At 37.5% G+C, this 27,097-nt stretch overlaps 1 long non-coding RNA gene across 1 annotated transcript in view; it reads left to right on the top strand.

The window, feature by feature from the left end:
- The window catches only part of LOC138155817 (uncharacterized), a 52,082-nt gene extending 25,197 nt beyond the window's left edge, over positions 1 to 26,885 (top strand). Inside the window, exons 2-3 of the long non-coding RNA XR_011166999.1 lie at positions 26,044 to 26,169; positions 26,720 to 26,885. This is a non-coding gene — a long non-coding RNA (uncharacterized lncRNA). The remainder of the gene's footprint in view (positions 1 to 26,043; positions 26,170 to 26,719) is intronic.
- Positions 26,886 to 27,097: the final 212 nt, after the last annotated feature.

Raw genomic sequence — 27,097 nt, 5'->3', positions numbered from 1 at the left:
GCTGCATCCAATCAGAGCTGCAGCAGTGAGCGCGTCATCCTGTTCTTCCCCAGTGATTTGCTTATTGAATAAAGGTACATTTTTTTGTTCACATTTCCCTGTTTATTAAAATTGCTGTCAATGTTCATTAAAATAAGCCCTCCCCTGAAAATAAGCCCTCTGGTGTTTTTCTGTCCAAAAAAGAATAATAAGACAGTGTCTTATTATCGGGGAAACACGGTAAGTATCTGAGGCTAGATTTAAATTCAGGAAGATGAGTCTTCCTAACTTCAGACTGGGCACTTTATCCACTTTATCTGCCATCCAGTTTATAGTGTGTCAACTAAGAAAAGATCAAAGAGGATAAAGACTGAGAAAAGGCCATCAGATTTGGTGATAAAGAGGTCTTTAGCCATGATGATGATGATGAGGAGGAGGAGGAGGAGGAGGAGGAAGAAGAGGAGAAGGAGAAGGAAGAGCAAGAAAAGGAGGAGGACGAGGAGGAGATCTTAGTAAAGTAGAAGGCAATCATATGCTGAGGGATTTGAGGTGGATATGTGTGTTTAAGGAGAAAAAAAATAATTTGGAATTGCAACTGTGGGGATTCAATAGTCAATATAAAATGAGCTAGCTGGGTTAGAAGTCATCAAACCCAGCCAAGCAATTCTGGCCTTGCCATTGACTAGTTATAAGATTTCAGGCAAAACAACAATAGATATCAATAAAACACTTATTACATGTCTACTGTGTTCCAGGTGCTAGAGTAGTTGAAAAATTTGTATGACATAGTCACTGTGTTCAAGAAACGTACAGCATTTTGGAACAAGTTGCTCCAGTTTCTTCATCTGTAAAATGAGGTCAGATTAGATTGTTCTCTGAAGTACCTTTCATCTCTAATATCTCTATGGGTTGTTTTTCTTTCTGTTTTTGTTTTTTGAGGCAGTGAGGGTAAGTACCATAAATTTGTAGTGAATGCAAACAATACAGATTTATGACTTTCTGTAGCAGTTCCTAGTGCCTTAGCAGAGGAGAAAGGAGGTTGTAGGGGTCAGCCAGGGTTTGTATTGCCCAATATAATCCAGCTTCTGGGAAGGACTGATAATCTGAATTAGTTAGAAAATGTGGGTGGGTGAAGTCCATTGTGTATGCCAGACCCTTGTCTCTCTCAGAAGAGAGAAAGAAGAGAAATTGTAAAATTCCAGACAATGCCTGGAGTTAGACAAACCTGGTGATTAGCTGGAAGAGACCAGAAGCCAAACTAGTGTTATGGTAATAGAGTTAAAACCATTGAAAGTCTGACTAAACAGAATTTCTCAGTGACACTATTGTTACTATAAAATTTTCAGTGTGACCTCAGTGCCTACTTAGGCTTGATTAGAGCTCATAAGGAAGAGGAAGTGAGAGAAAAGTTGCTTTTGCTCAGGCAAAGCTGGAAGATTTCTGCCAGTTTTGCCACAGAAGGCTTTCAGATGTTGAAGGCCCACTTCTCTCCCCTCTCTTGGACTCTGGCAGCACAGTGAGGATTTTTTTTTTCCCATGCCAGTAATGTTTTAGCTAGGAGAATTGTGAGGACAACTGGAATTTCTGACAACATGGAGGAAGAGACAATGCTAGTCCTGATGTCTTCTTTGCTGAGTAGCTCTGACTAAGATAATCATGGAAACTTTGCCAATTCGTCCCAGTTCCTGTACTGCCATGAAGAACTAAGATATTTCCCTCCCACTGTGGTAGGAGATAGAAAGATTGTGAAGAAAGCACATTTTCTGATTTCCTCTTCTGTCACTTGGGAGAAGGAGAGTGAGTAAGAAGACTAAACCCTATCCTAAGCAAGTGGAGCTAATTACAAGTATGGTTAGTATGAAAATAATGGGAGTGAGGAGTTTATGAGAAGACAGTTGAACTATTCTTTCCCTTTCCCTTCCCTTGCTAACCTTGACCTTGGGGAGTGGAAGGGCAGAGAAAATTGTGTCCAACATACTCTATTCTGCCTGTGCCTGCTTTTGCTTAATATTACCATGACTTTCCTATTTAAACTTGGTACCCTCAAAGGTAGAAATTTTGTTGACTATGATTTGAGCAATAAATTTTTTTAACAGTTAGATCTCTAAGGAGAAAGGTTTGCCTGGTGTTAGTGCTTGACCAAAAATGACTTAGAACCTGGGATAATAGGAAGATAGCTCCTGGGAGACTGTAGCCCCCAAGAACTTGTCACATTCCCTGTTACCCAGAGCCACAAAACAGGTCAAAAAGAACATTGGAAAAAGATAAGATCCACGTTTCAGGCTACATATTCTGTTCCAAGAGATTTCAACTAGACAAGGTATATGGTTTTAAGTCAGACAGTGGGTTATTCCATCCTCTTCTCTCAGCTTGTCCAAACCCTATCAGTTGGGTAACTTCATTACTTTTTGATCTTCTTCAGCTTTCATGGAAGCTATGGGTCAGAAAATAAATATGGTATTAGTAGGACAGGGACCTGAAAGGTTATGGTAGAAAGGAACTAAAACCATAGGCAAGCTCTTTAATGAAATGGCTGATCACACTGTCAAGATTGGTTGGAGAAGCAGGTGAAATTATAGCAAAGTTGATAGTCTAGGAGAATAGGGAAAGGAGAGGCAGTCATCAATTAATCAATAAACATTTATTAGGTATCTACTATGTACCAGGCAATCTGCAAGGTGCTGGGAATACGAAAAGAGGCAAAATAAAACAAAACAAAATCAACAATCTAGTCGTTGTCCTCAAAGAGCTTATGATCTAGTGGGGGAAACAATAAACAATCATACAAAGTAAGCTATATACAGGATAAATAGGTAATAATTTATAGAAGGAAGGAACTTGGGTGGCTAGGTGGTGCAGTAAGTAAAGCACTGGCCCCGGAGTCGGGAGGACCTGAGTTTGGTTCCGGCCTCAGACACTTAAACCGCCCCTCCCCCCCCACACGTGCGCACACACACACAAAACTAGCCATGAAACCTTGGGCAAGTTACTTAACCCCGATTGCCCTCCAAAAGGCAAAAAAAAAAAAAAAAGGAAGGAACTAGAATTGGGGAAGTTTTCCTTTAAAAGGTGGGATTTTATCTGGCACTTAAAGGAAACCAGGGAGGTCAGTAGTAGAATCAGAGGAGGGAGAGTATATCAGGCATGGAAGATAGCTAGGGAAAATTCCTGGAGTCAAAAAATGGAGTGTCTAGTCAAGAGGTGAAGTGTCATTAAGAGGTCATTAAAAGGGCTAAGAGCTGGTTCTGTAGGAATGAGAGTTTAGGAACAAGAGATGATTACTAGATAGAGAAATTTTAGATTCCAATATCTCAGAAGTGGAGTAGTCCCAAGTGATGGTGATAGGATCCCCCAACGGATGGTTGAAATAGAGTCAAGAGATGTGAAATAAGTTAGGTGGCTGGAATGGGAATGGGAATTTGAAGATCTTCCCTGCTCCTTAATAGACCTGGGGGTGGGGGGTGGGGATTTGAAGACCTTCCCTGCTTTGAAAGTAAATTCTGTCCCCTATTAGGCTGAATGTAATCGCATGGAGTCTATGGTGGGAGGAGTTTGCTGAAGGGAAGCAGAGCCACAGGAAGCTGGGAGCCAGAGCCAGAGCCAGAGCCAGAGAGACAATGGGAGAAAGAGGAGGTTGAGGCAAGGAGAGAGAGAGGTTTGTGAGTAAATATTGATCTTGTATTGGTTTGTGGGAAAGCTGAAAGATGCTGTGGCTCTCAGTGTTATTATGGCTTCTTAATATCTTTGGTACTATGAGGGAATTGGCTTACTGGTTTTGGGATTGGGTTTTCTGCTGTTTAAATACGTTTCAGTTTTGTCTTCTTTATGTAGAGTTTGGTATATTTTTAAATCTCAGGTGGAATAGTATCAGATCCAAGTACCTTGCCATGTGAGAGGAGACTACTGGCATTCAAAAATCTCTTTTTAAGTTGGAAATTCAGCTAGAGAGAGATTGATTTCAACCTGAGGTATAATCAGTGGCTTTAGCATTGATTGTTGGTAGTTAGCTGAGAACACTATGGAAGTGTTCAGTCCATCTCTTCAGGATCATGTCCTTATCCCTAATCAGTGTGGCTCCATCAGCATTGAGTAGTTGAGATGCACCATAGGTCTTTAACCCATAGATAGCCTTCAGGGCATGATAAACGAATTTTGGATTGTTACTATTTGTGTAAAACTGAAATTTCATCTGCCTTTTACTGAGCCAAGAATCTTGCATTTCTCTAAGCTCCACTTGCTCGTTATTTTTGATAAAGTTAACTGCTGCCTTCTTAGAAAAAGACTATCTGGCTTTTCCTAACATCCTGAATTTCCCCATTATTTTCATCAAACCAATCTTGATGTTTGCAAGTGTTCTGGTCCAGATGAGTAAATGCAGTGCTGTACAACATGTCTCTGAAAACTGCTCACTTCTTTTATGTTCCACTGTTGCCAACTGTGTGTTGGCTTGGGTTTCACTTCAAGTTAGCAACAAAATGTTCCTGCTTGGAAAAGTGCTATAATTTGTTACCATTAAGTCTTCTGGGAGTCATCTCTCCTTGTGGTTGCCACTTTTGTTGAATTCTAATATTTGGCTTGGAGAGGATAAGTCTATGATCAGTCCAGCACTTTGTACCACACATTGCTTTTGTTATTCTCACATCCTTTTTATTTCTTCTCCTTACAATGACATAGTCTATTAAATGCCAGTGTTTGCTGAAAGGATGAATCCATGAAGTTTTATTGAATTTAGGTAAACAGAAGACAATGTTGGTGATGAGAAGGTAACGAGATGCGCAAGTCTTCAGAAGTAGGTTACCATTGTTATTACTGTTTCTGATTCCACTCCTCCCAAGGACTCCCTGCCATGCCAGGTACTCTGTGCCTATTCTTGCATTAAAGTCACCCAGAATTATAAGCTTGTCCTCTTTCAGCACATCAATGACAAGAGTCTCTAGGTCTTTATAATATTCCTCTCTGACCTTAACAAGGTTTGTCATAGTGGGAGCATGGGTACTAATGATAGTGGCATAGTGCTTCCTTGCAAGTGGCAATCACATTTTATTTCTTTTCTTTTTTTGCTTTTTGAAGGGCAATTGGGGTTAAGTGACTTGCCCAAGGTCTAATGGCTAGTAAGTGTGTCAAGTGTCTGAGGCCAGATTTGAACTCAGGTCCTCCTGACTCCAGGGCTGGTGCTCTATTCACTGTGCCACCTAACTGCCCCAGCAATCACATTTTCATGACCCTGTTGTTCACTGCTTTTGGTAGGCACACAAGTTTGTTAACTATATTAGTTTTGATTGCAAAACACATGCCAGCTTCATGGCCCCTTCACTGCAACCACTCCAGAAAAATGTGTATTCAGCTCTGACTTTGGTAAGCTGGCTATCATTTGCCAGCCTTGTTTCAGGTCTGCTATTTGGATGTGATACCTGCTGAGTTCTCTCACAACAAGAGCTGTTCATCTTTCAAGTCTGTTGGATTTTATGTTGTCCATAAATATGGACATGTTCCATATGACAATGGTGAGTAGAATCATCTTTGCAGAAGTTTTTGTACATTTTTTTTGCATGTTTCGATGCCAAAGTTGTCTCCCCACCTGCCACAGTAAACAGATCATGTTTGGATGAAGCAGACAATTTTTAGGGAATCTTTTCTAACCCCTTTACACCAAGAGACGAATAGTGCAGTCCTTAAAAAGGCTGCTCAGACACCCCGGGAGCTGCCAAATTCCACCACTGCTTCCAGTGAGAAGACGACCCTATGTCCTGGGTCACCCATATACAGGGTTGTGACTACAGTTCCCATTATATCCACACCTGCTGCTTCATCACTTGCCTATTGCCACATGACTGTGATATAGGTAAAAATGGCAAAATGCTCTGGGTGATGTCTTTTGATTGACACGTAAATTGAACTTAAATGAGGCAGAGTTGCACAAAGTCATCAGCCTCCCTCTGCTTTACAGAGTTGTCACCATGTAGCGTCAAGACAAAATTAAGAGGACTATGATGGTTCAGGATACAGCAGATAACTTTGGCATCTTTGATGTTTGACCAAACTCTAAGCTCTTCACAGCATCTACTTCAGTCACCTTCGTGGTCATTGGAACAAATTGTTCTTATTCTCCCATTCTACCAGAGGAAGTTTTCACATGCTTGAAGCAGACATCCTCAAAACTCACTGAAGGATTTTGAGGCCTGTTGGTTACCTTCAACCTGGTTTAGCTGTCTGCTGAGATGCTTTACCAGGGTGTGGTTGCTGTGCATGCTACAGTTTCTTGGAGCCACAGGTGATAGTTGGGTGAATCAGGTGGACACCAAAGGTGGACAGTAGCCTGAAAAGGACTCAGCAGCCCTCACACCAGAGGTGCTAATCTTTCCAGAACACAATATATGAAGACCTTGAAAGGCAAAACTAAGTTTTTGTTAAAGAAGGAAGGTAAAAATAAATGCACACAAAAAAGATCAAAGATAAAGGAAGTTAAATTGTTGATAATAAAACAGAAGTTCTAGTGGATAGAATGAAGGGATCTAGGGTTGTTTGGAGTTTCACAAAAAGCAGTTCTGAGCTAGATTAGGATAAAAACATAGAAATAGGGTAAAATGGGGGAAGGAGTTTTTACTTGGGATTATAATTTAATAGTGATTGGAAGTTTGGGAAGGAAGCTATATGGACCATAAGGACCATAAGGAGTGATAGGTAGGGTTGATAGATGGAATTAGGTAAAGGATGATAAAATTATTGGTGTTAATATACCTCTATAGAAAGCATTCCTAAGTATATCTGAAGTTATCTGCACCAAGCTCAACAACTTTCAACATGAAGGTCAAGCTAGGTTGGTGAATATCTTCTATAAACTGGACTCTATGGGGAGCAGGGGGTTGAAGCTTCTCTGGTCAGCTCAATAGTAGAAAAAGAGTTAATAGAAAGGAAGGACAAGAGAAAGGAATTAAAATCATTAAAGAACAGTTTTACATTTTAATGACTACATGGTGGCATTTGATCTATCTAGGATAAAATAAAATAACTAAATTTATTGACATACAATAAACCTTAAAACTTTCTACATCTTTAATAAATATTTATATTTATTATTTCCCCCTTTAGCTTCAATCAATTATTTTTATATGATTTGGCACTGAATTCACAAGACTTACACATATTCTATAATTTTTCAATATGAAACCCCATATTTTTCTAAGTCTATCCTATATTTTAGCTCATAGGTTTTCCAGTGGAGTTTAAATCAGGCAAGTTTCCAGATACTGAAACACGTTTATCTCTAGCTCTTTGATAATTTTCTTAATCTTTGGTGATATATGGAATGGTGCAAGGTGGTGTGGCAATATTCTATCTCTATTTATAAATTTCTGTTATTTCAAAACAATTCTACTTCCTAACATATCAATATATATTTATCAGAATTCATCATTGCCTCAGTGGGGACAAGACTTCTAGGCCCACTAGAAGTTAAAAAAAGTCCCTGAACAGTTTTTGGGGTGAATGAAGTTACTTTACATTAGTCTGATGAAGATATTCAGATCTGTCTGGACTTCTGATGACACTTTTGGTATAGCCTTGAATAAAAAAAATAGTAAGTTTTATCAGTCTTCTTTAGTAGTCTAGAATTTGCATTGTTTTATCAATGAAATGTTTTTTCTTCATGGTCTTGTTTAGCAGCTGCTTTTTAAAAAAATTAGTCTCACTGTTCTTTCAACTTCAAGAAGTCTATGATGGATTTATTGTAGAAGAATCAGCAGCAATTCCTTCAGCTACCAAGTCCTTCTGAAGGTCTTTGCTTGTCTTCTGAGGATTAATCCAGTAGTTTTGAAGCAATAGTTTATCAATCTTGGGGTAATTTTTCATTTTTTGACCACACTTCCCTGTGGTATCCTATTTCATTATGGGCTTGAATGATCCTTGAAATGCTTGACTTCCCTACACTGATAGTTATTGTAATAGCTCTAACCACTATTGAAATGTATTCTTTAAGAGGTATTTTTTTTGCAAGTTTCCTTGGAGTAATATCCATTCTTAAAAAATACAAAATTAAAAATACAGCAAAAACAACAATGAAACACACACACATATCACAAAATTCAGCACTCAACTGAAATAGAATGAACTAAAAGTGGAGTAACTAGCTCAATCTAGTTTCACCAAAGTCAAATAATGAGTCAATAGAAGACCATGAATATTACCATTGCTTCAATGAAATTATTCCTTGATGCAAGTGATTTGCATATTGTCATAAGTTCACTGAAGGCATCTAATCTAAACATTTTATTATTTCTAGCACCTAGCACAATGCTCTATATACAGCAAGTTTAACAAATGTTTGTTGTATGAATGAATGAAATCAAACAATCATAATGGAATTCTGAGAAATGGTTATAAAAGATAAATCCAGTTAAACTATCCAACCAGAAATGTGATAGCTTTTTTCACAAAAAGAGACATAGGAATTTCTAATTTTCCCACTTCTCACAAAGATTAGTAATGTCAATATTGTCATACTGCTAGGTGGCATAGTAGATAAAAGCACTAAACTCAGTCAGGAATATCACAATTTAAATCTAGACTCAGACACTTCCTAGCTGTGTGATCTCTGGTGAGTAACTTGTTTGCCTTAATTTTCACAATTATAAAACGGAGATAATTATAATTGCAGCACCTACCTTCTTGGGTTGTTGTGAGGATCAAATGAAATAATATTTGTAAAGTGTGTAGCACAGCTCCTGGTACATAGTAGGAGCTTAGAAAGTCCTTCCTACCTTCCTCCATCTTTCCTGGATCTGTAAGGACACCTTCCAATAAAAATATTTTAAAATATTTGTGTCATAAGGATGACATTTGAAATCTATGCTGTTCTCTTTCTCTTTTCTAAATGTAAAATGCCAAATATTAGAGACAAACATACTGCATAAAGAGCTAGTCTTAGAGTTGGAAAATGTGGATTCAAAGTCCAACTTCTGACACACAGTGGCAGTGTGATCCTGGACAAGTCACAATTTCTCAGGGCTGTAGGCAATTCTCTAAAAAACTGTAAATTGCAAAGAAGGTGCCCACCAGTGAGAATAGAGAGTTATTCCTCATCCAGGAATTTCCTACATACGTAAAATCTCTGGTTCAATCCATATTTATAATACTAAGGAAACAGATTATCCATATTAGTCATTCAAACAGTAATGGTTTGATTGACTGAAGACAACTAGTTCATACATCAAATTTCAAGACTACGGTGAAGCCTGTTCTTAATCACCACCTTCTTTCCATCTGCTTTCTGCGAGTTTAGCAATGATTAGCTTGAAACAATGATTCAAGTATGCAGAATAAATGCACAGAGGAATCATGATGGTAATTTAATTGAAAGGGGAGTTCAAGGCCTGAATTATCCAGGTAATTACGTGCTTCTCTATGTGTGTAGGCAGTCTAGAATGGCAACCATTCTATGCTTACTCACAAGCCTCTAACAGCATAATTTTCCCTCTCGAAGAAAAGAGCAGATTCCAATTTCAAGCATCTCAAGAGTGTTACCAACAGTGAAGGAAGAGAGCCTCACAAATAGGCAAAATATGGATGCAATTCCAACATGAATGTATCTGTCCTTGTTTAAAATATTATTGAATCAGTGTAGCTGTTGTAGAGTACATTTTAAAACTATAAGTCTCCTTTTACTTAATGTAGTTTCTGTTCTTGGAAACTGAAAACACAGACATAATAATGTTCTTTACCAGCTTCCCCTTTAGTATGTGTGTGTGTGTGTGTGTATGCATGAACAAACTTTTTCTTTTTTGTTAGGGGGAGGTGTTTTATGCTGCTTGTCATGGGGCATTTATTATCACAGAAAATTATTTTGCCTGTAAACACAGATCTCATTTTGTTTCATGCACTAAGAAAATGTATTTTTGTGATTTGAAGGAGGCAGGGGGCCTAATTATAAGCTACAAGTCAATTAAACAAATCATGCCTATGCCATATGGCTGTGGCAGGTACTGGAATATAGACATATTGGAGACATTTGGAGCAACCAAAGTAATTAGCGGTAGACAAAATTTCTTAAGGAATTTTTTCAGAACTCTTTGAAATTGCAATAGACCAAAGACTGTTAAAATAACAACAAAAATCAAGGGGAAAATTTTATTATTCTTGGAGAAATAACTTAAAGGCAGGAAACTATAGGTAGAAATGAACAGAACTGAAGGAGATGTGAATAGCTGGGTTCCCTAGGGAGTAGACCTGCCACTAGTTGAATTGAACAGTTTTCTAAATCAGAAAGAGGGAGTATACAGTGAAATTTTGAGATTTGAAGAGGATGCTAAATTAATTCATTAGCGAAATGGGGTCCATGAATTTTTAAAAATATTATGATAACTATTTCAATATAATCAGTTTCTTTTTTCATCCTATACATTTTGTTTTATTCATGTGAAAACATTCTTCTAAGTGTCCACAGGTTTCACTGGACTCTACCAAAGGGATTCAGGACCCCCCCCCCCCAAAAGGTGAAGAATTCCTGCATTCAATAGTAAAATGTTGAACCAACTCTAATAAACCCTAGTATGACATTTAGGTACTAAAGTAGTAATAGAAATGACAGATTATTTTTGATTTGCCCACACTGAAATATTATGTATACAGAAAAAAATTATATAAACTGTGTTTTTAAAAAATCATTGCCTGTAAGTTGTGACCTTATGGAAGGCATCTTCAGTGTAGCCAAGCATTGTTTGCTGCTCTGCTTTCAAAAACTTTCAAAAAGGTCAACAAAATTTTAACATCAGCACAAAGTGAACTGGATACAAAATGGAGAGTGTACTCTTCCCCTCTTAGAAAGGTTGATATAATACAAAGCTCTAGTCAATACATCTCAAAGTTTAACTAAATTGATCCAAGAAATGGAAGGGTTGCTCAATGAATAGACTTTAAAAGGGGAATTCATTAGCCTGTAATGACAAAGTCACATGATGGGAAGCCCATAAAATCACAAAGGTAGGTTTAAAATTAATATTGACTGCGAATGAGGTCACGTTCTTTAAAACTTAGAGTAATTTTGGAGAATATCTGTTTTAAATATATATGGTACTTTAAATAAATGTAAGTTACTTTAAAAATGTCAATAGTAATGTTTTGCACAAATGTAAGAACAGAGGCCAATTGAATCAATCAGTCACCCTACTCCACTTAAAGTAACTAACATAGTGCTCTAAGTCTGCTACCTTTGTCAGGTGTGAACAACTCTGCAGCAAGTGTAATTATTGACCTCATTGTAACAAAGAAGAAATTAAGGCCAAGAGAGGTTAAGGGACTTGTTACAGGAAGGATCCGAGATGGTATTAGAATCTGGTCTTCCTAACTTCAAGTACAATGCTCTATTAACAATATACCAGGCTGCTTGTCTTAACAAGGAAAAAGGAACAAGTAAGTTAAAAGTTGAAAGAGTCAGGAGATTGATTCTAGGAAATCAAAGCTTGTAGGATCCAGCAGGTCTAGAAGGTCAAGGCAGGGAGGTTTCAGAGTCCAGCAACAGCACTGGCAAAAAAGTCTCATCTTGAGGGTTCTTTTTTTTGCTACTCATATTTCCTGCTCTATGTGTATGGGTGGCCTTGAGCCAACAGACCTATAATTTAGGCCAGGGGAAGAGTCAGAAACATTGGGGTTCACTCTACTCCTAATTTGGACAGTCTCAGAGGTTTTAGGATTGCTAAGAATTTCTTATAACATTCAAGTGCCAGAACTGAACAGCAGAAATGTAAGTACTAGGCCCCACACTCTGAACACTCAGGAACCAAACTTTTCCATGAACTCTGGAAGTCTCTTATCTAACAAATATGATTGAATATTATGTTATTGCTATTTAAAAACAAACTGAGCAGCTAACTCAACTAGATAGCTATGTATAGATGTACACACCCATATATGTAGCAGGGTTATACAATGTCTGCAGTCAAGAACGCTCACTTGTTGGTCAACTCTTAGTCTACTACTTTTGCGTTATTTTCATATTTAAACTCATCATCAGAAATTTTAGGGCGATCAAGGAGTATACAGTTATCCCTTCCATATCATAGGGATTAGGAATATAGCACTCCCACAATCTGGAAAATCCATGTAAAACTTTTTTGGACTCCTCTTTGTACCAAAGAAGTCCGATTTTTTTCTTTTTCTTTCATTGGGTGTTTACAGTACCTTAATGCAAAATTTGGGTTAAGTATTTGGTCATAGGTTCTGTGTTTTCTGCTAGCCTTTGTGTGACACCTGCGACTTCTGCATAACTCCCCCAAAATTCCCATTTAATTTCTTGTACCAACCCTTAACATATCACAACCATGATGGGGAAAGTTGCTATGTGGAAGGGATAACTATATTTGAATATTTCTAATTTGTCACTTAAATATCAACACTTTTCTCAATTAATCTCTTATTAAAAGCCCCTCCCCTAATTTGTCAAACTTTATTTAAGGATCTAGAGAAAACTACCTTTCTCTTTATACATCAAAACTCTATAAATCCTAGAATTATATAAAATTACCAAATATGCAATTTATTAACATTGAAACCAATAAAAATACATGCTTTTTAAAATGCCTTAGCAGTGAGAAAGATCATAAACATCTCATGACATCATCAGAACTGTAGATGACTTTTCTTCATTTCTGAAAACACAATTTCACCCCTTAGTTGATTTTTACTACTGAACAATGCCATCTTCTCAAGATAAAGATCTTAATACTTCGATCTTCTTTATCTCTGTCTTCTCCAACTTTTCTCCAGTCATAAGAAAAAACTAAAACTAAAATCAGAAAAACAGTATCTTCAGTTTCTTTAAAGTCAACAGTCTTTCTAGAGACTCATTCCTCATAAAATTTTCTTTATATTGTTTCCTCATAAAATAATAGTTATGATAGTTGTCTTGAGAGGAAAAAAACATTTTTCCTTATCCAATATCTCTCTGACTTCATGATTTTTCTTAAGATATCTTCAATAATTCTCTTTTCTCAGTTTCTAAAGAAACAAATGACCAAAGAGCTGCCAGTCTAAATGACCAAATCCTAAACATTTGACTCTTGAAGATACAATTTATAGTCAACTATAGCCTTTTGTATATTAGGCTTTAAACAGGGGTTACATATGTGTTAGCTATCATTCTCACAGTAATATTCTAAAGAAGCAAACAGTTGGTTAAATGGAAGTAGTACTAGATTTGGGTCCGGGTTCAACTCCCAGCTACTTTCAACCTTGGGCAAGTTACTTAGCCTCTCTGAAATTCAGTTTCCTCATCTTAAAAATGGGGCAATTAGACTCAGTGACGTATATGGCCCCTTCCAGACCTAAATCTATGATCCTAGGGTCCTACTATTAGAATTGAATACCTTTTAGAGGAGAGGAAGTAATTCTGGATTCTAGACAGTGAGTCTAGAAGAATACCAGGGCAAGCTCTGGCTGGTGCCAGAAAGAAAGGTTTTAAAGGTAGACCTAGTAATGGACTGACTATATGCTTGCTGTCTGAAAACTGGCCTCAGTAAATTTAGAGAGGCTCATCATCAGGTTGACCTCACTTTCACAAATTTTTTGGACATAACTCTTGAAGACTATCAACTAAATAATAGAGAGGTAGCAAACTGTGTTGGTAGTGGAAGCACCCATGCTGATGAAATTATAGCACCTTAAAGAACTACAGTAAGCATGCAATACAGCTTTTCCCTTAATGCTTCACTTGGATACACTGAATTATTATTATTGTTTTCAGATTTTTATTCTTCTTCTGAAACTTAATCAGATATTGTTGCCTGCTTATTAGTTATGTTTACATTTTTAAAAATTGGGAAGATGCAGTCTTCCTGGCACATATCTTTACAAATTAAGGGTTATTAAATCAACAAGAGCTGAAAAGCCCTGATTGCCAGCTTAATTACTAGCTTTAATTTTCACATTTGTATGAGTGTTGGTGTAGCAAGGCAAACCCTCAATGTTGTATGATTACAGAAGTTCTTCCAATCTAGGGACCAAAATCTCAAAGACTGAGATTCCACACCCTATTCTTTGTATTTGATTTAAAAAACCCCTCAAAACTAATTAAACATCTACTATGCAAAAGGAAATAAATGTTAGAGATGCAGAGATGAGTTTCTTCCTTCATGAGTTTATATTGTGCTCCATTAATCTTTTTGTCTTAAAACAAGATTTTTCTATGGCCTCTAGGATCAAAAGCAAAATTCTCTATTTAGTATTCAAAGCTCTTCATTACCTAGCCACTTCCTACCTTGCAAGCTTTCTTATGCCTTACTCCCAGCATGTACTCTTCAATCCAGTGACATCAGTCTCCTGGCTATTCCCCATAAATAACACACTCCATTTCCTAGTTCTAGAGAAATGCTCTTCCTCTTCTGCTCTAAATGCTGACCTTTCTGTCATCCTTTAAGACCCAACTAAAATTCTACCTTCTATGGGAAGCCTTCCCTAACTCCACTTAATTCTAGTATCTTCCCTTTATTAATTATTTCCTATTTATCCTGTATATAGCTTACTTTGGATATGTTTATTTGCATATTGTCTCTCTCATTAGATTGCAAGTTACTCAAGGGCAGGGATTGTGTTTCGCCTCTTTCTGTATCCTCATTGCTTAGCACAGTGCCTAGTATATAGTCACTTTAGTCAGGTCCAACTCTTCATGACTCCATTTAGGTTTTTCTTGGCAAAGATATTGAAGTAGTTTTGCCATTTCCTTCTCCAGCTCATTTTGAAGATGGGTAAACTGAGGCAAACAGGGTTAAATGACTTGCCCAGGGTCACACAGAAAGTAAATATCTAAGGCCAGATTTTAACTCATGATGATGAGTCTTCCTGACTCCGAGTCTGGCACTCTATCCATTGTGTCTTTCAGCTGCTGCCTAGGACATAGTAGATACCTAATAAATGTTTACTGATTGAAAACACTAAAATGCAAGTATGCTCTTTTAAAGGATTTTCATATTCACTCATCTTTAGAGAATTAATAATCCCAACCACTTCATAGAGAAAATGAGAGTAATTCTTGCCTTTAAATACAGTTTCCCAGGAGATGAAATCATGATACCCTCTTCTGCCATTACTGCAGCCAGTTCCAACTTGACAATGGTGTAATTGCCTTTACCTTTAGCTAAACCTTTTTTTTTTTTTTACCACTTGAAGTGATTCTGACCCAGTGACATTTAATATTCTTATTGATGACATGAATAAGAATATGCTCATCAAATTAGTCCACACCAGCAAATTGTGTACTTTGACCAGCACTCCCAGGAGACACACATTCACCAAAGATGTTTACCATTGTGATTGAGAATATCTGGTAGAAATCTAAGTTTGAAATTCCTATGCAAAAATCTGTGATTCCTATTAATGGAGAAGTGGTCTGGATGTTATTCTTCTTAGAAGACCTTGTGCTGACTTCACTGAACCCCAAAATACAGTCGAATACCAAAATCCTGTTGAAAATGTGATTTGAGCCAGTTCTGGAGGACAGAGAAGCCAGGAGTCAGAGATGAGGAGAGAAAGCATTCCAGGCATCAGGAATAGCCAGTGAAAAGCATGGAGTTTCCTCTGGGAGAGATAGCATAAAAGCCTATATTGATGAATGCTAAAATATGTAGAGACAATGAAAGTATAAGACAGGAAGTTAAGAAGGGGTCAGTTTGATATCTAGATGTCATTAAAAAATTAGCCTTGATATCTACATTGAAAAAACAAAGTAGATGAAGAACACATTGTTCATATCATAACATGTGGTTGGACAAATAGCCCATTCATTTAGTTATAAGAACCTCTAACTTGCAGATGAACAATGATTTGAACCCATAATTGAACTGAAAAAGGATATAGGCTAGATCACATTAGGGAAATTGTGCAGTTCTTTCGATGATCTCAGGGTACTTTCTGAAACTGCAGTAAAAGCCTAGTTTTGTAACAATGATATTTTCCCTGTAATACTACACAGATGTGTGAATCATAGAAAACAATTTTAAAAGAATCAAAACCTCATGTGACATGCAGGATGGTAGAGAGACTCATGCTGGGTTATAATGTTGTGAAAAATTCCATGAGTCATTATGAACCAAAAGGAAATGGCCTGATCAGATGGTAAGGATAAAAGGGGCGACAGATGAATGGACTCCAGGGCTGCATTTCGCCTCCTCTTCCCCCCACCTGCCCTTCAAAATACTAAATAACAAGGAGGAAAACATCCAATGAATTTGGTAAATCTTTTGTGGAGTATTTAGGGAAAGAAATGGACCAAAATAAGAGAAGGTAAGTAGGTGCATATAGGATTCAATCTTCATTGGTGAAAAGAGTGCTCACATCAGTGAGATCATATGTATACTTAAGTTTTGAGGGAAGAACTGCACCTTGAAAATCGATTGATTAAAGATCCTAGGCTCTTAACTGTTATCTATTCCTTGTACAGACATCGGAAGGTCTTTTGTACAACCCTCTCTTTTTACAAATGAGAAAGTGAAGTGGGGAGAGGTTACTATAATTTGCTCAAGATCACTTAACTAGTAAATTTTGTTGTTGGTTTAGTCTATTAGTCATGTTAGTTGTGTCCAGCCCTTCAAGATGCCATTTGGAGTTTTCTTGGCAAAGATGCTGGAGTAGTTTGCTATTTCCTTCTCCAGCTCATTTTATATATAAGGAAACTTAGGCAAACAAGATTAAGTGACTTGCCCAGAGAGACACAACTAGTAAATGGCTGAGGTCAAATTTGAACTCAGATCTTCCTGACTCCAGGACCAGCACTCTCATCTACTGAGTTACCTAGCTGCCTCCAAGTACTAGATGGATGATAATAATACTAGATAATTAAAATAATCACTATCTATCTAATTCAATAGGTGTCTATGTTTCAGAAAATAACATATCCAAAATCTAACAGTTCTGTTAAATATCTTTATTCAATGTCATTATTAGAATCATAGATTTAGAACTGGAAGAGCCTTTAAAGATCATCCAATTCAAACCTCATTTTACAAATAAAGAAACTGAAGCCAAGGAAGTGAAATCACCTGCCCAAGATCACAAAGGAAATTCATTTCCTTTGATTCTAGATTCACTATGCCATACTGCCATGAGTACTTTCCTTCCATGTTGAAGATGGGCCTACACTCTTCATATATTTTAAAATAATTTCACAAAATTGGATGCTGTGTAATTATAATGACTGCAGTGTCTGCAGACATTTGTGTCTGTGTTCCTATGCTTCCCTGGCTTGGCCAAATGACTCACTATAAAGTTTTTTTCCTTTTAATTTCCTCATCAGAATTTGATCCGGCACATTGTCTAGATCTTTTTGGAGGGAACTCATTATTTTGCCTTCTGCTGCTTTTCCATCTTGACTCCATGCTCACCCATAAAGCATATTCTACAAGCATCTGCCTCCGCAAGCTCACTTCTGAATATCTAATTAAAGAATTGCTATAGTTCCCTCTTTTCTGTCTTGTACCTATTTTGGGTCAGACAGCTTGTTCAGGTATTTGTCTCCAGCTTTCTTGGATGACTGAAAAATATGTCATAAATTTGGGTTCTTATACCTCTGGTGACTCATCATTTCTACATTTTGAAGAATAAAATGTCATAGCTTTAATGTTCCTTTGCCCATTGTGATAGGCTCCATGAGTCACATGTTCCTTTTGAGAAAGGATCTTAATATCAATGATCTTTTAATTGCCAAATGTAATGTCCATTTCTCAGTCCTTATTTATTTGACCTCTCTGTAGCTTTTGTTACTGTGGTTCAGCTTCTTTTCCTTGATACTTTCTTCTCTGTAGGTTTTCGTGACACTCATCTCTTCTTGTTCTTTTTCTATTTGTCAAACTGTCTCCTTTATTGGACCTTCATCCAAATCATATCTATGAACTGTGGGTCTCCTCATGCTCTGTCCTGGTCCTTTTGATTCTTCTCCCTCTGGTGCTATTTCATTTGGTGATCAGAGCAGCTTCCATAAATTCAATAATTATATCTATGCATTTTCAGGCCATATTCAGTACTAACCTTTCTCCTGGGTTATAGTGTCAAATCATCTGCTGTTTCTTGGACATCTCAAGTTTAACATGTCCAAAACCGAATTCATTATTTCCTCCACAAAATATCTTCCTTCTTCTGATCTTTCCTATTGCTGTTGAGGGTATTATCATCCCTATGGTTGAAGTGTCCTCCTCCACTCCCCATTTGCACTAATCCCTCCTATTGGATATTTTGTCAAGTCTTAGCTTTCCAATTTTCACAACATCTCTCCTGACATGTCTCCTTTTTGCTCACACAGCCACCACCATGGTGCTGTCTCCTCAACACCTCTGAACAATTTCAGTATCTAACTGGTTGGTTTGTATGCTTTAAGTCTCTTCCCAATCCAGGCTATCACTCAGCTACCTAGCTGATCATCCTAAAGCACAAGTCTGACCATCTGATTTCCCTATCTCAATACACTTCTTCACCTCCAGTGTCCAAAATGAAAATCTTCTGTTTGGCTTTTAAAACTATTCACAACCTGAGCTCTTCTTACCTTTCTGTCTTATACTTTCATTGTCTGTACATATTTTAGCATTCATCAATATAGGCTTCTATGCTATCTCTCCCAGAGGAAACTCCATGCTTTTCACTGGCTATTCCTGATGCCTGGAATGCTTTCTCTCCTCATCTCTGACTCCTGGCATCTCTGTCCTCCAGAACTGGCTCAAATAACATTTTCAACAGGCTTTCTTTCCCTCTGAGATTACCTTCTATTTACACTGTAACATACATATTTCATATTTATATATAGCAGAACACATGTATATATATAGCACGTATATATACTATATGTAATACACTATGCATACATGTATGGATGTATATTATATATATAAATATGTGTGTACATATACACACACATATAAACACATGCCTGGACTATTTCAAAGCCTGATGGTTGATCCCTCTGTCTCAAGTCTCTCCCCACTCCATTCTTTCCTATCCTCCACTCAGCTGCCAAAGTTTTTCCACATGTTTTCTCCTCTATTAGAATGTGAGCATCTTCAGATCAGGGATAGCGTCTTTGCCTTTCTTTGCAACTCCAGTGTTTAGCACAGGGCCTGCAACATGGCAAGTGCTTAATAAATAGTTGTTGGCTTACTAACAGACAGAGAGGACTCTATGGAAAGTAAAGTCTAAAAGAAGGCTTTTTCTCTTTCTGTGATGCATCGTTCTAAAGGCAGGAAGAGCTATTAATCCCATACATCAATAAACTTTTATTAGAGCAATAGTATTTACCACTGCTTCAGTCAGGTTTGGGGCAGATACCTGCAGCTTGTACAGAGAGTGGTGAGCAAACAGCCCAGGGTGATGGGGTGGGGGGAGGTGTATTTCAATAAGCTGTAGTCATACAGTTTTAGAGATAAAAAGTGACCTTAGGAATTATCTAATTCAACTCCTCATTTGAGATATGATAAAACTGAAGCCCAGAGTGGTAGAATGATGTGCCCAATATAAAAAAAATCGGCAATAACATAAAATGTAAACTCCTTGAGAAGGTCTTTTTTTCCTTCATATATTCAATGCTTTGCATCGTACTCTCCTTAGAGTAGGACCTTAATATATGCTTGTTCAATAGACTTAAATTGACATAGCAGAAATTAGAACCCAGATCTCATAATTTGTAGTCCAGAGCTATTTCTAGCGCATTATACAAGTGGCCCTGGGAGGTTTGTAAAGTAAGTTAGAAGAAGCCTAATATTGCTAACGTTTATGATAACATTTGCATTAAAGTCTGGAGAGCACAAACTGAACCGGGTACTTTCTGTGTATTTTGCTTTGGTTCCAGTCCAATTCCCATATACCCGCACCACATTTCGTTCTTACTCCTGTCCTTTAGAATCTCTAGTGTCCTTCAAAGCTCAATGCAAGCTTCCTTTAAACAACGAGGTCTTTCTTGATCCTCCCAGTTGTTAATGTCTTCCGTGATCAAATTATTTTGAATTCATTCTGTATTGATTTTGTGTATGAGGTGGTGGGGGCATGGGGAATGAGGTCCAATTATGGGAACATTTGCAATGGGTTCAGTTTGCTGCCAACACAGATGGAGGTTTACTAAAGTACCTTCATAACATCCCTCAAACCTCTGGTATTGCTACCACCCTCACCGCTTCATGTCTGAGATGTTGCAACAGCATTTTAATTGGGCTTCTGGCTACTTCCCTTTCTATTCTAAGCCATCCTCTACTCAGCTAAGGTAATCTTTCTCAAGCCCTCATCTGACCACGTCACCTCCTTCCTGTGCCACCTGCCCCAAATAAACTCCAGTGGCACCCTATCAACTCCAGGATCAAATATAAAATCCTTTGTCTGGCATTCAAAGTCCTTCATAATCTGTCCCTCCTCCCATCTTTCCAGTCTTCTTACACCTTACTCCTTACCATATGCTTCTCAAGCCAGTGCCACTAGCCTCCTTTCTGTTCCTGGAACAAGAAATTTCATCTCCCTCCTCTGGGCTTTTTCTCTTGCTATCCCCATGCCCTTAGTTTTCTCCTTTCTCATCTCTGCCCTGCTTCCCTGGCTTCTTTTAAGCCCTAATTGATTTTTCACTTCTAAACTTTTACTTATGTACTTTATCTCCCTTAATTCTAGTGACTTTCCTCTATTTCTTATCTCTAATTTAGGCTCTATATAGTTTGTGCATAGTTGTCTCTCTCATTAAACCTGAGTGCGGGGACTATTTTTTTGTGGTTCTTTGTATCCCCAGTGACTGACACATAGTAGGTGCTTAATAAGTGTTTGATGACTAGCTGACTACTTCTGGAAGTGTGTGATGATATGTAATGGAGGGTCCTGGCCGCCAGTTCAGAGGATGCATAGATATTTTGTGATTTTTTTCCTATTTTCTTACTTTATGCTAAAGAAATGTCATTTATGTGGTTCTAAGGCTACAACTTCATGCATAAAAACAAAACAACCAACAAACCTTCAATAGAGAATTTTAAATATTTTTATTTTCTTCTGGTGGTGAAGTATAAATTAACTGTCTAACCTATAGAGGGTTTTTAGAGTATACCCTTTACCATTTTAGGCTGGCCAATACATGCATGTTCTACGAAATTTTATATGGGTTGAGGCTTTTTTCTGCTTCTGTCTCATTTCCTTTGGTGCAAGGCTTTGTGAAACCTTGAAAATTCAAAAGATGACCAGAGGTCCATTGGTTAAACCCAGGAAAGAACCATTCAGGCAACTGAGACCCTGGTTTGCAAGCTGGGGGATACTTCTCCATTGTTTTTTTTCTGTATCTGGAATTGAACTCAATGGTGGACAGATTTGTAGCAAATGCTTTTAGTTTGAACCCACTCTCCCAATGGACTGAGATGGTAGAGAGAAGAGCATAACTATGTACCAGGAGATATTTGTATTTTTGTTCTTGATAGGTCTTTTCAGTAAATATCCCTTTGTAAAAGCTGATTTATGTTAACTGGTTATCACTGATGTGAGGGAGATATTAATTGGTTAAAATGATACTGGGGCACAAATCTCTGATGACTATATTGGGAACAATAAGCTATAATGAGGGTATGAGCTGATAGCATTAGAAAATTCCACTGCTCCTCAGGAATACCTTTAGAACCTTGAGGCAGAGGTATATTTAGGCATGCTCTAAGGAATTGACCTGTTAGTGTGTATGGGGGGGGGGGGGTGCAAGAGAAAGTTGGGAGAGTAAGTCCAGAGCCCTATTATGTTTCCTCCTCAAGGTTCTATATACTCTGTTGGTCTATATTCCTAAATCTAATAGCTGGTTGCTACCTTTAATAGTCAGTTAGTAGTCACAATGAGCTCAAATCAAAGTCATTCACTAAGAAGTCAAAGTAAAATGGCTACAAAATAGTCATCCCTTAAATCTAGGATATACTCTCCCCCAAATACATGTATTGTCAATGGAAAGAATGAGCATACATAGAGCACATTGGTAGTTGGGGCACACATATAAGGGACACAGGTGGCCACTTTTACTCATACCTCTGGCCCTAGAGGACTTTGGTGTTCTGATGTTCTTTCCCTTCTTATGTTCTCACACTGTTCTCTATTGAGCACACAAGTTCTGTTAGGTAGGTCATTTAGACAGGCTTCTGGGCCTATACTCATATGAAACTCAATCCTCAACTTCCAGGGTTAATTCTTGCTTAGAGATAGAGATGGTTCTCTTCTCTGTTTCTAGAATCCTCAGAATTGCCTCCACTGACTCTTGGTCTTCTTCCAGCTGAATGTGGTGTCTTCTTTTGGGTGAATAGTTGTGTTATGATATATGGGAGTTGACAGAGGGCGTGGAGAGAGAAAGAAATCCCTGTCATCCACTGACCTCTTTTAGAGAAATATGGGAAAAGAAAAAAAGCAACCTCTCTCAAAAGTTGGGTTTTTCTTCCACAATTTTCTCTCTAGATTTCCAAAGGGTCACAGTCTTTGAAGCTGCTTCTTGTCTCCTTTGCTTCCAGAGCTGCCAAGCTACTTTTATGAAGACCGCCAAGGGTACATCCAATTGTCCTTTTAATCTATCAGGAAGAATTTTTGTTAAAAAATATTTTTTAAAAGAAAAAAAGAAAAATATTTTCCCCAATTACATGGAAAAACAACTTTTAACTTTTTTTTAAGTTCTAAATTCTTTCTATCCTTCCCTTTCCTCCTCTTTCTCTGACACCGTAAGCAATCTGATATAGGTTATATATTACACTTAGAGAAGGAGTAACAGAGTATAAGCACATATTTGCACCTAATTTAACACATCATCACCTTGTTTTCTCTGTTATTTATGCTATTCTGCCTCTTCTGTGACTTTATCAACAGGAATTTAGAGAAACCTGTTGATCAGGGATGCTCTGATTAACTCTCCTTACTTCACTTCTATATGTCCCCTAATAGAATGTAAACTCCTTGAAGTCAAGAAAGTTTCAGTTTTGTCTTTGTCTCCATTGTGCCTAGCACATAGTTGGGCTTAAATAAATGTTGCTGATTGATTCTAATGGGATCTTTTCTCATAACTTAAATATGTGTGTATAAATTATGTAGTTAGAAATAATACAATTTATTTTCATAAAGCCTCTAAGATTTCTAGTGATTCTATATAGGTTGCTAACTACTAAATGAATTTTGTTCTCAAAGTTCATTGTAAGTCCAAGAACTCTGAAGGTATTTATTTTTCTTTGAAAACAATGATTCGTGGTTCTGGGACAAGCTATCAGAAATTTTATTATAACATGGTAAACAGTGTCTGGTGTAGAGAAAAAACATGGATCTTAAAATGAGAAGACTTGAGTTTGAGTACCATCTCTGACACTTATTAGTTATGTAGAAATGGTCAAGTTAAGTTTTTCTCAGCCTTAGTTTCCATATCCATCAAATGCAACAATATTTGTAGAGTACTTAGCATAATGACTGACACATAACAGGTAATTAATAAATGCTTGTTCCCTTCCCCTTTCAATCCCGTAAATAAATCTGTAAAATATGGATAATAATACATCCTTTTCCTTATAGGGATTTTGTGAGAAAAACCCTTAAAATCTTCAAGGACTATATAAATATGAATTATTATTATTAAGGCAGTAATAGTTTTATAGGTTAACTACTATCTGTAAAATGTTATTAGCATTTATATAGTACTTTAAGGTATGCAAAGTTCTTTACATACATTATTTCATCTGATTCTCATAACTCCCATTTTACAGATGGGAAAACTGAGGCTTACAGAGCCTAAATGACTTGCCCAGGGTTACACAGATAGTAAGTTTCTGAGATGAGATTTGAACTCAGGTTTTCCAGACTCCAGGTTTAGCATTCTGTTCATGCTACCACCTGGAATAAGTAATTTAGAATTAACATTTGGGTTTCCACAAACATTTCCTTTCATCACACACAATTGCTGAACACTGGGATTGGAGTTTTTCCTAACATAACAGTCCTAACATATCTCTTAAAGTAAAAATTAGGTAATAGGCCTTACTAATCCTTACTAACATGTCAATAGAATGTCTCATAGTGATCTCAAATTCGGTATGTCCGAAGTAAAACTCATCTACTCCCCTAAAATAGCTATTCTTGTAAACTTTCCTATGTCTGCTGAAGTCATCACTATTTCTCCAGTGACTTAGATTTGAAATCTTGAATTTTTCCTCTTCCTCACTCCTCATTATCCAGCCAGATTGGGCTTCCAAAGCATCTCTTGCATCTGCTCCTTTCTTCCCACACATACAGCCACCTTTTTAGTTCAGGCCCTTGTCACATCTTGTCTGGACCACTGAAATAGTCTCATAATTAGTTTCCCTGCTTCTAGTCTCTCCACTCCAATGCAGCTTCAACATAGCTGTCAAAGTAATCTTAAGGCATGTATCTGACTATGTCACTTTCCCTCTCAAAAACTGTGGGCACACTCCAAAATACAAACTACTTAGCCTGGCATTGAAGGTCTCTACAATTTGACCCTAAGCTCACTTTTTGCACTTATTTCATTCTGTGCACTGAATAACAGAATTTAAGAGATAGAAGAGACCTCATTGGATACCTAGTTCAACCTATAGAAGGATTCCCCATGTAACTACCTGGCAAGTGGTCAACCAGCCTCAACTTTCAACAACCTTATGTCCTGGCCAAAGGAGGTCTGTTCCCCAAATTCAACATTTCATACCCTGCCTCTGTTCATTTGTCCTTTGCCTAGGATTCACTCCTTCCTCATCTTGGTATTTCAGGATCCTCATTTTCCTTTAATACCTACCATTTATATACTGCTGTGGGGTTTGAAAAGCACTTCACAAATATTATCTCATTTTATTCTCACAACAGCCCTGGGAGGGAGTGGCTAATATTACCCCTGTTTTATAGATGAGGAAACTGAGGCAGACAGAGTTGTAATTTGTCCAGGGTCACACAGCTAGTGTAGGAGATCAGATCAGAACTCAGGTCTTTTTGGTTTTAGCCACAATACTCTTTCCATTGTACTATCTGGTTCAATTGCCACTTTTTTTCCATGAAAACTTCATTGATTTCCCTAGTTTCCAGTGGTCTCTTTTTCTTTTAATTTTTTTGTTCTCTTACTTAATTGGGTACATATTTTATTTCCCCAGTAGAATGTAAGCTCTCTTGAGCAAGCAAGGTCCATTTTTGTGCCTTTGTATTCCTAACACCTAAAATTGTTGCTTGAACATGATAGGTACTTAATATACATTGAATCAAATTGAAATTGTGGGGTGCTGAGGAGGCTTGACGAACCCTTCAAAATTATCCTGTGTAGATAACTACCTATGTGCAAGACTGTAACTCAACACTTGCCTAAACTTATGTCTGAAAACTGAACAGCAATTCTAAGCTTGCATTGCTATATAATTTAGTGGAGAGAGCTCTGGTTGTTGTCCTTCGTTCTTGAAGAGGACCCAAATGACATCACTATGTTAGAGTCAAGTTACAATGCATCTGACTGTTGATCAGACCAGTATGAACTCAGAATGCTCTAACACAGATCAGGCGCATGTGATCAGGTTCATGTGAACATTTGGGGTGGAATCTCCAAATTTTAGCATCTTGCATTTCTTTTGAGCTACTTCAGTTCTGCTTTGCTCATGGAGCACAGCACCTTCTCTGATGAGGGCACACCGTTCTGAGTGGTCCTGTGCCAGGGTCTCCCATATCACACAATCAATTCCAAAGTTCTTAAGAGAGACCTCAAGAGTGTCCTTGTGTCGCTTTTTCTGACCACCATGTGAGCACTTGCCCTGTGTGAGTTCTCCATAAAATAGTCTTTTAGGCAAACATACCTTTTGCAAAACAACATGGCCAGCCCATTGGAGTTGTGCTTTCTGAAGTAGAGTTTGAATGCTTGGCAGTTTAGTTTGAAAAAGGACCCCAATGTCTGGTACCTTATCCTGCCAGGAGATCTTCAGAAACTTCCTAAGGCAATTCAAATGGAAGTGATTCGGTTTCCTGGCATGGTGCTGGTAGACTGTCCAGGCTTTAGAGGCATACAACAATGAGGTTGGCACAATGACTCTGTAGACTTTCAGCTTGGTAGTCAGTCTAATACCTCTTCTCTCCCATACTTTCCTTTAGAGCCTCCCAAACACTGAGCTACTTGTTCCAGAAGAAGACTTAAAATCAAATTCTGCCTCAGACACTAGCTGTGTGATTCTGGATAAAGTTACTTAACCTCTCGAAAGTTCTTTCTCCATTTGTAAGGTCAGGATAATAATCATACTGATCTCATAGAGTTGTTGGGGGATAAAATGAAATAATATTTATAAAGCACTTTGCAAGCCATAAAGTATGTACATAAATGCTATGATGATGATAATAATGATGTAGTTAGGGAAATAAGATGGTTAAAATGCCCATGAATTGGAGGATCAAATGAGATAATATATAGAAAAGTTTTTTAAACTCTCAGGGACTAGATAAACACTAGTTATTATTATATCCAAACAATAAGCAGACTAGAAATCATACTATGCAGTAGGAAGTAAGTTGTGCTAAATTCTTTAGGCCACTTCCATCCATAATGCCTTGCATGTTGTAAGTAGCACTCTATAAATATTTGTTGAATGAAATTACTTTTTATAAATTACTAAATGGAAGCTTAGTGGCCTGAAAATATTAGTACATTGTCTAAAAGGGAACAATTTACTTCCTTCCAGCAATAGGATTAGTCTTTTAAGTATTTTAATGGACTCTTTAAATCTAACTAACTTTTTCAGAATGTGGAATGATGACATGTTTTTTTTTTTAACAGGATTCTAATGAAGTGGCAAATGAAGCAAGATCAAATCAAGAAATACTTATGACCTCAGTTCTCTGAGGAATAAAAAGAAGCCTAAGTCAAAATCCTTCTCCTTAGGGAGTTACAATAGAGTCTGTAAAATGAGAAATAAGCATTGAATAAATAATAATAGAGGGGAGGCAGCATTGCATAATGGCTGGAGGGCTAGTCTTGACAACAGGAAGATTGTCACGTACTGGCTGTGTGACCATGGGAAAAGGCCTATCTGTACTGGCAGCAAGATGTTTCCATAGCAGGGGTTTCCTATTTGGATAAAATCACAGGCTTAGACAAACCCTCCCCACATTCCTTCCTAATCCCCACTGAATACAAGATTTAAATAATATAACT

Source organism: Petaurus breviceps, unplaced genomic scaffold, assembly GCF_028583685.1.
Source record: "Petaurus breviceps papuanus isolate PSGF00001 unplaced genomic scaffold, PetGlider_PUasm1.0 98, whole genome shotgun sequence".
Classification (NCBI taxonomy): domain Eukaryota; kingdom Metazoa; phylum Chordata; class Mammalia; order Diprotodontia; family Petauridae; genus Petaurus; species Petaurus breviceps.
Note: the sequence above shows the minus strand (reverse complement) of the source record. Positions and strands in the feature narration are given on the sequence as shown.